We start from the raw sequence: 12,102 nt of genomic DNA on the forward strand, positions 1-12,102 counted from the left end.
CCCACTGCCTAGGTTAAATAACCACTAATATAAGCTCTCCTGCTTTTCTCAAATTCATTTTCCATTTTCTAGCATGGAGCTCAAAGTATGCTTTATATTTAATATATTCTGCATGGATACATGCATATTTGAATCAGCATGATGAACTGTGTAACTGAAACCTGCTGGTCTCAATTTCTGCTTAGCACAGAATGGAACATGTCTGAAAGAGGAAGGGATGGGGAGATGAATGTGGCACTTGAACCATTCTGGCTCTAAAGAGCCTTAACAAAGGTTGTTAACCTTTATTCCTGCCTATTAAAATTATCCTTGCCAAATGATTATTTTAGAAGCCTAGTGGTATGTGTATTGCTTCTAGCTCACTGATCCTGCAGGGAAACCCACCATCCCACAGCTGGCTTTGTGACTTGTACCATAGATTAAATTGCTTGGTTAGAGGGGAAATCAATTGCTATTTTTACAAAAACTTCACAAAATGCTTGAAATCTACAATCTAATCAAAATCTAAAAGCTCCTTGTAGATTAGTTTTATTGGCTCGCTTTATACTGCAGAACTGATGACATTTCTCACAAAACCCTGTACTGCCTCATTTCTTTCAACTACAGGGCTGATTTTCCTGATATTTACTGGGAGGAAATGAGTCCTTGAGCAGTTGCTTATCTTCAGGGTATTATTTTTTATCTTTTTTTTTTTTTTAATGCAGCCAAATTATTGTTTCCTATATGCAACATTCTATTTCTATATCCATTTACCCAAATTTATTCATGGCAGTGGATAGAAACAGCAAGTCACCTATCAGCAAAAATAATTTCCTACCACTCTGGAATCACTTTTAAAAGGGTACCAAACATTCATTCAATAAATATTTACTGAATACCTACCTTGTGTTAGAAAAATGCATAATGGATTATGGGAGCTGAAGAAAATGGATAAAAACTTACTTCTAGACTGTCAAAAAGAGACTCAATCCATGTGCTGTCTTCCTCCAAATATTTGCATGACATATATATACACACATATATGTCATATATATATATATACAGAGAGAGATTTATATATGCATGCACATAACATATATTACATAATATCATATCTACCATATATTATATTATATATTCAAATTACATATAATGCATTGACTTGTTACTGAATTATTTAATAATTAATTACAACTCACAAAATGGGGACTACCTCTTCATCCTCCCACTCACTCACGTGAATGTGCACACTGTGGTAGTCAAAGAACTTACACTCCCTTACTCCATATCCCTCAGTGACTTTTTAAATAACAAATGGGTTCTATTCATACTACATGAAATTTTAGAATTGAGATTGTTTTATTTTGTGTTAGTATAAACATATTTTGTCCTAAGCTTCAGGGCATTTTAAAACAACTTCCTTTTAAGTCCAGGCAACATTCAGAGTGTTGGCATATCCATTACTGACCAGGGCCAGATTTAATTTAGATACTTTTAAAGTTGAGTTAATAGGAACTTCCTGCTTCTGTATTTCAATGTCAGCACTTCATAGCCAACTGATTGAATTATAAACGACTGAAGAAGGTACAGGCATTGCAAACATCTATTTGAAATGTAAATATCTTTCTTTGAAATGTCTTCTTTCCATGACAGAAATAAACTTCAAACAAAGCTTTATGCATGTACTACATGGAAGGATATTTTAAATACTGAGTCTTGATGTGATTAATTTAGTGATTGTTTCCAAATCACAAAATTATAATGATGACCAGAAAAAAATCAATGAATGACTGACATGTGTGGCAGGAAGACTAAAGAGACAGATGGTTTCCGTACAATGACCAAAAAATTTAGAGTCCTTGTTCTAGTCTGAGAGTTTTCTGCTGAGTTAATGCATTGTGAGATTTTAGGTTCTATTTAGAACCTGAGTCTCCTCTGTTGTTACTTATTTAATACTTAACTTCCTTTAGCAGAAAACTTTGCCTGTTTTTCTTGAAATAACACTTTTAGTTTTTGTGTCATATAGATAAAGCTGCATTAAAATGTTGAGTTTGAGAACAGTTCTAAACATTTCCTCAACTTTTCACTAATTTAGGAGTCCAGGGAAACAGGCAAATTTTGTTTTGGTATTACTACCTCATTCAGGCCCTCTCTGTTACTCCCAGTCACCCAGCATGATGATAATGATACCCCTGTTGGTGTACAAAATAATCATTAATTGATAGCCCACCACACCACACCACACCACTTGTCCCTCTATCTTTGGAACAACCTTAGAATCTCTATATCATCATGTCTATTTTTACAGCTTGACTTTTAATGTACAGGGAAATTAAACAATGTTCTGATAGTAAATAATACTAAGTAAAGAAACTACTAATTAACTCTAAATCATTTTGCTTCTGGAATCTGAATCTTTACCAAAAGATACTTATGTATGCTTTAATTGAATAATTAATACCTGGCTCGGCCTATGGTTTGCTTTAGCAATATAATGGTGAGCAAAACAGGCCCTAAGCAGCCAGAAAGTTAGAGTAAATTTATTATTCTTACAATTGGCATTTTTATTTCATATGATTTCTTAAGGTACTATTCTATCTGAATATATTGCATCTGGAAAAGCACAATTTTAACCTCTATAGAACATAAAAAAAAAAAAAAAGGGAATTTTTCGGTTGCTGTTTATTTGTTAGATCGAAATTCAAATCACAAATGATTGTTTATTCTGCCTTTTGTTCAAGATTATTCTTGCTGGATTTGTTCAACAATGTGGAAAAAGTAGATCAACCTCTTGTAATGTAAGAGGCATAGTTTTCCTATTATCATACCAGAGGCTCTCCAACTGGAAGATTGATCAGGTTCTTATAATCTTTTGAAGGGCCATTTATTACAGATATGTTTCTTTTCTTTTAACCAATTAATATATTTATACTACATAAACCTTTAGTAAAGCATAGAAAAACCTGAAAGTCAATCCTGAACCCTATAATTCTCTTATAAATAAAAACTCATTCATATTTTGCTTGATGTGGTATTATGTTCTATATGATATCTAAGTGTAAGCCTATTTATCATGAATGATTCACCTAATTATTCTCATACTAAAACAGTACAAAGAACAGTGGCTACCATATTTTTTTTCAAATTTGGATGCATAAATGAAAATTTTACCAAAAAATATTGTTGGGATTCAAAGTCGTCTTAAACTCTTGAGAGCAGTAGAATAGTTACTGAAACAGAATGACGTCTTCCTGTTTGCACATTCTCAATCTTCAGATACAGCAAATATTAAGGGGACAGCCTCATTATGGATGTGTGTGTGAGTGTGTGTTTCTGGTGGTGGGGACTACCTAGAGTACAGGTACTTCAGATATTACCATGTAAATACACACAACATATATTTCTGTTTGTGAAGTGTGAGGTGATCCATAATATTGTGTTATCTGTAATTCAAAAAATTATATTTGTCCAGGACCAAAAAGCCAAAGTTAGAGATGAATAAGTAAGTAAATGAATATCTTCACAACACATACAAATAATCACACTTTAAGAATTCAAGTCCAAACACCTGTACAGATCATTATATCTCATAATAAGTTATTCTGTCTGTTAAAAAGAATAATCAATGTTTACATGAATCTAGTATAAAGTTTAATCAAGCATTTTGCTAATTTATCATAATCATATTTTAGTAAAAAACTAATGAACTTCAGTATACAGTTAAAATACACATTGTGTATTATATATAAATAGTCTTATTTAGAACAATACACATTTAGAATAATCACAGATAAAGAAAAGTGCATCTTCTAAATTTTTTTTTATAAACATTTAATATATTTTTATCCCCCAGGGTACAGGCATGTGAATCACCAGGTTTACACACTTTACAGCACTCACAATAGTATATACACTCCACAACCCCACCCATAACCCCATAACCCCACCCCCTTCCCCCAATCCCCCTCCCCCCAGCAACCCTCAGTTTGTTTTGTGAGATTAAGAGTCACTTATGGTTTGTCTCTTTCCCAATCCCATCTTGTTTCATTTATTCTTCTCCTACTCCCTTAACCCCCCTGTTGCATCTCCACTTCCTCATATCAGGGAGATCATATGATAGTTGTCTTTCTCTGCTTGACTTATTTCGCTAAGCATGATAAAATCTAGTTCCATCCATGTAGTTGCAAATGGCAAGGTTTCATTTCTTTTGATGGCTGCATAGTATTCCATTGTGTATATATACCACATCTTCTTTATCCACTCATCTGTTGATGGACATCTAGGTTCTTTCCATAGTTTGGCTATTGTGGACATTGCTGCTATAAACATTCAAGTGCACGTGCCCCTTTGGATCACTATGTTTGTATCTTTAGGCTAAATACCCAGTAGTGCAATTGCTGAGTCATAGGGTAGTTTTATTTTCAACATTTTGAGGAACATCCATGCTGTTTTCCAGAGTGGTTGCACCAGCTTGCATTCCCACCAACAGTGTAGGAGGGTTCCCCTTGCTCCGCATCCTCGCCAGCATCTGTCATTTCCTGACTTGTGGATTTTAGAAATTCTGACTGGTGTGAGGTGATATCTCATTGTGGTTTTGATTTGTATTTCCCTGATGCCGAGGGATATGGAGCACTTTTTCATGTGTCTGTTGGCCATCTGGATGTCTTCTTTGCAGATGTCTGTTCATGTCCTCTGCCCATTTCTTGATTGGATTATTTGTTCTTTGGATGTTGAGTTTGCTAAGTTCTTTATAGTTTTTGGACAGTAGCTCTTTATCTGATATGTCATTTGCAAATATCTTCTCCCATTCTGTCAGTTGTCTTTTGGTTTTTTTAACTGTTTCCTTTGCTGTGCAAAAGATTTTGATCTTGATAAAATCCCAATAGTTCATTTTTGCCCTTGCTTCCCTGGCCTTTGGCGTTGTTCCTAGGAAGATGTTGCTGCAGCTGAGGTCAAAGAGGTTGCTGCCTGTGTTCTCCTCAAGGATTTAGATGGATTCCTTTCACACATTGAGGTCCTTCATCCATTTTGAATCTATTTTTGGGTGTGGTGTAAGGATATGGTCCAATTTCATTTTTCTGCATGTGGATGTCCAATTTTCCCAATGACATTTCTTGAAGAGGCTGTCTTTTTTCCATTGGACATTCTTTCCTGCTTTGTCGAAGATTAGTTGACCATAGAGTTGAGGGTCTATTTCTGGGCTCTCTATTCTGTTCCATTAATCTATGTGTCTATTTTTGAGTCAGTACCATGCTGTTTTGATGATGACAGCTTTGTAATAGAGCTTGAAGTCCGGTATTGTGATGCCACCAACGTTGGCTTTCTTTTTCAATATCCCTTTGGCTATTCGAGGTCTTTTCTGGTTCCATATAAATTTTAGAATTATTTGTTCCATTTCTTTGAAAAAGATGGATGGTACTTTGATAGGAATTGCATTAAGTGTGTAGATTGCTTTAGGTAGCATAGACATTTTCACAATATTTATTCTTCCAATCCAGGAGCATGGAACATTTTTCCATTTCTTTGTGTCTTCCTCAATCTCTTTCATGAGTACTTTATAGTTTTCTGAGTATAGATTCTTTGCCTCTTTGGTTAGGTTTATTCCTAGGTATCTTATGGTTTCGGGTGCAATTGTAAATGGGATGGACTCCTTAATTTCTCTTTCTTCTGTCTTGTTGTTGGTGTAGAGAAATGCAACTGATTTCTGTGGATTGATTTTATATCCTGAGACTTTACTGAATTCCTGTACAAGTTCTAGCAGTTTTGGAGTGGAGTCTTTTGGGTTTTCCACATATAGTACCATATCATCTGAGAAGAGTGATAATTTGACTTCTTCTTTGCTGATTTGGATGCCTTTAATTTCTTTTTGTTGTCTGATTGCTGAGGCTAGGATTTCTAGTACTATGTTGAATAGCAGAGGTGATAATGGACATCCTTGATGTGTTCCTGACCTTAGCAGAAAAGCTTTCAGTTTTTCTCCATTGAGAATGATAATTGTGGTGGCACTTCATAAATGGCTTTGATAATATTGAGGTATGTGCACTCTATCCCTACACTTTGAAGAGATTTAATCAAGAAGGGATGCTGTACTTTGTCAAATGCTTTTTCAGCATCTATTGAGAGTATCATATGGTTCTTGTTCTTTCTTTTATTGATGTGTTGTATCACATTGATTGATTTGCGGATGTTGAACCAACCTTTCAGCCTTGGAATAAATCCCACTTGGTCGTGGTGAATAATCCTTTTAATGTACTGTTGAATCCTACTGGCTAGTATTTTGGTGAGAATTTTCGCACCTCTGTTCATCAAGGATATTGGTCTATAGTTCTCTTTTTTGTTGGGATCCTTGTCTGGTTTTGGGATCAAGGTGATGCTGGCCTCATAAAATGAGTTTCAAAGTTTTCCTTCCATTTCTATTTTTTGGAACAGTTTCAGGAGAATAGGAATTAGTTCTTCTTTAAATGTTTGGTAGAATTCCCCTGGGAAGCCGTCTGATCCTGGGCTTTTGTTTGTTTGGAGATTTTTAATGACTGTTTCCATCTCCTTACTGGTTATGGGTCTGTTCAGGCTTTCTATTTCTTCCTGGTTCAGTTGTGGTAGTTTATATGTCTTTAGGAATGCATCCATTTCTTCCAGATTGTCAAATTTGTTGGCGTAGAGTTGCTCATACTATGTTCTTATAATGGTCTCTATTTCTTTGGTGTTAGTTGTGATCTCTCCTCTTTCATTCATGATTTTCTTTATTTGGGTCCTTTCTCTTTTCTTCTTGATAAGACTGGCCAGGGGTTTATCAATCCTATTAATTCTTTCAAAGAACCAGCTCCTAGTTTCGTTGATTTGTTCTATTGTTTTTTTGGATTCTATTTCATTGATTTCTGCTCTGATCTTTATGATTTTCTTCTCCTGCTGGGCTTAGGGTTTCTTTCTTGTTCTTTCTCCAGCTGCTTTAGGTATAGGGTTAGGTTGTGTACCTGAGACCTTTCTTGTTTCTTGAGAAAGGCTCGTACCACTATATATGTTCCTCTCAGGACTGCCTTTGTTGTATCCCACAGATTTTGAATCATTGTATTTTCATTATCATTTGTTTCCATGATTTTTTTCAATTCTTCTTTAATTTCCCGGTTGACCCATTCATTCTTTAGAAGTATGCTGTTTAGTCTCCATGTATTTAGGTTCTTTCCAACTTCCTCTTGTGGTTGAGTACTAGCTTCAAAGCATTGTGGTCTGAAAATATGCAGGGAATGATCCCAATCTTTTGATACTGGTTGAGTCCTGATTTAGGATGGAGGATGTGATCTATTCTGGAGAATGTTCCATGTGCAGTAGAGAAGAATGTGTGTGTCTATTCTGCTGCTTTGGGATGAAATGTTCTGAATATATCTGTGATGTCCATCTGGTCCTGTGTGTCATTTAAGGCCTTTATTTCCATGTTGGTCTTTTGTTTGGATGATCTTCCATTTCAATTAGGAGAGTGTTAAAGTCCCCTACTATTATTGTATTATTGTTGATGTGTTTCTTTGATTTTGTTATTAATTGGTTTATATAGTTGGCTGCTCCCACGTAGGGGGCATCCTCATCTTATTATAGTCTGGCTTAAAATCTAATTGATCTGATATAAGGATTGCCACTCCTGCTTTCTTCTGATGTCCATTAGCATGGTAAATTCTTTTTCACCCCCTAACTTTAAATCTGGAGGTGTCTTCAGGTTTAAAATGAGTTTCTTGTAGGTAACATATAGATGGTTTTTGGTTTTTTTATCCATTCTGATACCCTGTGTCTTTTGATTGGGGCATTTAGCCCATTAACATTCAGGGTAACTTTGAGAGATATGAATTTAGTGCCATTGTATTGCCTGTAAGGTGACTTTTACTGTTTATTATCTCTGTTCCTTTCTGATTTACCACTTGTAGGCTCTCTCTTTGCTTAGAGGACCCCTTTCAATATTTCCTATAGAGCTGGTTTGGTGTTTGCAAATTCTCAGTTTTTGTTTGTCCTGGAAGCTTTTAAACTTTCCTTCTATTTTCAATGATAGCCTAGCTGGATATAGTATTCTTAGCTGCATGTTTTTCTCGTTTAGTGCTCTGAAAATATCATGCCAGCTCTTTCTGGCCTGCCAGGTCTCTGTGGATACGTCTGCTGCTAATCTAATATTTTTACCATTGTTTGTTACAGACCTCTTTTCCCGGGCTGCTTTCAGGATTTTCTCTTTGTCACTAAGACTTGTAAATTTTACTATTAGGTGATGGGGTGTGGGCCTATTCTTTTTGGTTTTGAAGGGTGTTCTCTGAACCTCCTGAAATTTGATGCTTGTTCCCTTTGCCATATTGGGGAAATTTTCCCCTATAATTCTCTCCAGTATACCTTCTGCTCACCTCTCTCTTTCTTCTTCTTCTGGAATCCCAATTATTCTAATGTTGTTTCGTCTTATGGTGTCACTTATCTCTCGAATTCTCCCCTTGTGGTCCAATAGCTGTTTGTCCCTCTTTTGCTCAGCTTCTTTATTCTCTGTCATTTGGTCTTCTAGATCACTAATTCTTTTTTCTGCCTCATTTATCCTAGCAGTGAGAGCCTCCATTTTTTTTTTTTTTTTTAAAGATTTTATTAATTTATTTGACAGAGAGAAAGATCACAAGTAGGTGGAGAGTCAGGCAGAGAGAGAGGAGGAAGCAGGCTCCCGCTGAGCAAAGAGCCCGATGCGGGGCTCGATCCCAGGACACTGAGATCATGACCTGAGCCGAAGGCAGCGGCTTAATCCACTGAGCCACCCAGGCGCCCCGAGAGCCTCCATTTTTGATTGCACCTCATTAATAGCTTTTTTGATTTCAACTTCATTAGATTTTAGTTCTTTTATTTCTCCCGAAAGGTCTTTTAGATCTCCCAAGAGGATTTCTGTAATATCTTCCATGCCTTTTTTCGAGCCTGGCTAGAACTTGAGCAATGTCATTCTGAATTCTAGATCTGACATATTACCAATGTCTATATTGATTAGGTCTCTAGCCTTGGGTACTGCCTCTTGTTCTTTTTTTTTTTTTTTTTGTGGTGAATTTTTCCGCCTTGTCATTTTGTCCAGATAAGAGTATATGAAGGAGCAAGTAAAATACTAAATGGATGGCAACAACCCCAGGAAAATATGCTTTAACCAAATCAGAAGAGATCCCAAATCATGAGGTGGGAGAAAAGGGATAAAAAGAGGTTCAAAAAGGAAGAAAGAAAAAGAAAAAAATAGAAAAGAATTTAAAAAAGAAAACGAATAAAGAAAAGTATAAAAAAGAAAATATATATATATTAAACTAGTTAACAAACGTTAAAAAAGAAAAGGGTAAAAGTTAAAAAAAAATTTAGCAGAAGAAGAGAAAAAAATATGAAAAAAAAAACCAATTAAATGAACTGCCAGTGTAAAAAATCACAGGGAGAAAGCCATGAGTTCTATGCTTTGCCTTCTCGTCCTCTGGAATTCTGCTGCTCTCCTTGGTATTGAAACCACACTCCTTGGTAGGTGAACTTGGTCTTGGCTGGATTTCTTGTTTATCTTCTGGGAGAGGGGCCTGTTGTAGTGATTCTCAAATGTCTTTGCCCCAGGCAGAATTTCACCGCCATTACCAGGTGCTGGGCTGAGTAATCCGCTCAGGTTTGCTTTCAGGAGCTTTTGTTCCCTGAGCGCTTTCCGTAGAGTTCTGGAGGCTGGGAATACAAATGGCGGCCTCCTGGTCTCCAGCCCTTAGGAGCCTTGAGCCCAGGGCCCCACTCCTCAGGGCGCCCTCAAAGAACAGCGCCCATTATCTCCCGTCTTCCTGACCTCTGGCGGCGCTCCCAGCTCACCGTGCCTGTGGCCAGTTCAAGGTAACCCCCAGCCTTGAGCTTACTGTCAGCTCTGTCTCTGTAGCTGGCTTTCCCGTTCCAATACCCGCAAGCTCTGCGACACTCAGACACCCTCGATCCTTCTGTGACCCTGTGGGACCTGAGGCCACACTGACCCTGCGTGGGCTTCTCCCCGGTTTAGCCTCTGGAGCGATATCCTCAAGCAGAACAGACTTTTTAAAAGTCCTGATTTTGTGCTCCGTTGCTCCGCCGCTTGCTGGGAGCCGGCCCCTCCCCCCGGAGTCTATCTTCCTGTCGCTTTGGATTCACTTCTCTGCCAGTCCTACCTTTCAGAAAGTGGTTGTTTTTCTGTTTCTAGAATTGCTGTTCTTCTTCTCTTCGATCTGCCGATGGATTTGCAGGTGTTTGCAATCTTTAGATAAGCTATCTGGCTGATCTCCTGCTAGCTGAAGTAGTCTCAGCCTGCTACTTCTCCGCCATCTTGAATCCTCCTCATTTGCATATTCTGAATAACTAGTAATGATGAGAATTTTTTGGTGATTACAGGCCATGTGTATATCTTCTTTAGAGAGATGTCCATTCAAGTCTTTTGCTCACTTCTGAACTGGGTTTTTTGTTTTTGGGTTTTAGGAGTTTGCTATCTATTTGCATATTAATCCTTTTAATAATCTCTGATTCACAAATATTTTCTCTCATTCTGTGGGTTGACTTTTTACTCTGATAGTGCCTTTTGGTGCACACAATTTCAATATTTTCATGAAGTCTAGTTTGTCTATTTTTTTTTTCCTTTGTTGCCTGTGACTTTGCTGTCCTATCTAAGAAATTTTTGCCAGGTCTAATATCATGAGGCTTTTACAGTAATGGTTTCTTCAAAGAATTTTATGGTTTAAGTTGTAGTTTAAGCGTTAGGTGATTTTGAGTTAAGTTTTGTATACAGTATTTGATAATGGTGCAAATTATTTCTTTTTCAAGAAGATATCCAGTTTTCCCAGCACCACTGTTGGAAAGATGGTGCTTTCTTCATTGAATATTCTTGGATCCTTTGTCAAAAATTATTTGAACATAGATGTGAGGGTTTATTCCTGTGCTATCTATTCCATTCCATTGATTCATATATCTACTTTTATGGTGGAACCACACTGTTTTGATACTCCAGCTTTGCAATAAGTTTTGAAATCAGGAAGTATAAATCATTTCACTTTTGTTGTTGTTGTTGTTTGTTTGTTTTTGTTTTAGTTTTTGCTCTTTTTTTTTTCAAAATTGTTTTGGATATTTGGAGTCTCTTGAGGTTATATGTGAATTTTAGAATGCGTTTTTCTATTTCTGCAAAAAATGTCATGAGATTTTGAGAGGGATTGCATCACATCTATAGAATACAATACTATCTTCTAATCCATGAACATAAGATATGATGTCATTTAATATATACTTTTATGACTTTCAGCAATATTTTGTAGCATTCCGTGTTCAAATTTTGACAATCTTTATTAAATTAATTCACAATTTTCTTTTTGATACTATTATAAATAGAATTGTTTCCATAATTTCCTTTCCAGATTGTTCACTATTAGTGTATAGAAATTCAGTTGATTTTTGTGTGTTGACTTTGTACCCTGATACTTTGCTGAGTAAATTTGTTAGTTATAACAGTTTTTTTTTTTTTTTTTTAAATCTTAGGGGTTTTCTACATATAAGATCATATTGTCTGCAAATGGGGACAATTTTACTTTTTCCTTTCCAATTTGGATACATTTCTTCCTTCTTTCCTTCCTTCCTTTTTTTTCCCTTCCTTCTTTCCTTCCTTTTTTTTTTTCCTTTTTTGCCTAAATTTCCTCGTTAGAACTTCCAATACTATGTTGAAGAGAAGTAGTAGAAGCAGACCAGATCTTAGAAGAAAATCTTAAATTGAATATGATGTTTGCTGTGTTTTTTTTTTTCATATATAGCTTTTACTGTTAAGTTAATTTCCTTTTATTTCTACGTGCCTTTGGTGTTTTGATCATGAAGGTTTTGGATGAATTTGTGTTGAAATTCTCCATGATTTCATCTATTTTGTTGATATATTTATTTACTTTATATAACATAAATGATTGTTTTAAGACCTTATGTGATAAAAGAGATCAAATAATTTTTTAATATTTTCCTCCCTTTCATATGTTTAGTAATGGTTAATATTTAGCTGGATGTCTTTCTTTTATAAAATAGCTGCAAACATTCTGGATGACATCTTCAGATAGAGAAGATTCTCATTTGTGTATGTCAGAAATGGTGAAGGACTGATTCCTTCAAGATACGAGTTGAGCT

Source organism: Mustela lutreola, chromosome 12, assembly GCF_030435805.1.
Source record: "Mustela lutreola isolate mMusLut2 chromosome 12, mMusLut2.pri, whole genome shotgun sequence".
In the NCBI taxonomy this organism is placed as follows: domain Eukaryota; kingdom Metazoa; phylum Chordata; class Mammalia; order Carnivora; family Mustelidae; genus Mustela; species Mustela lutreola.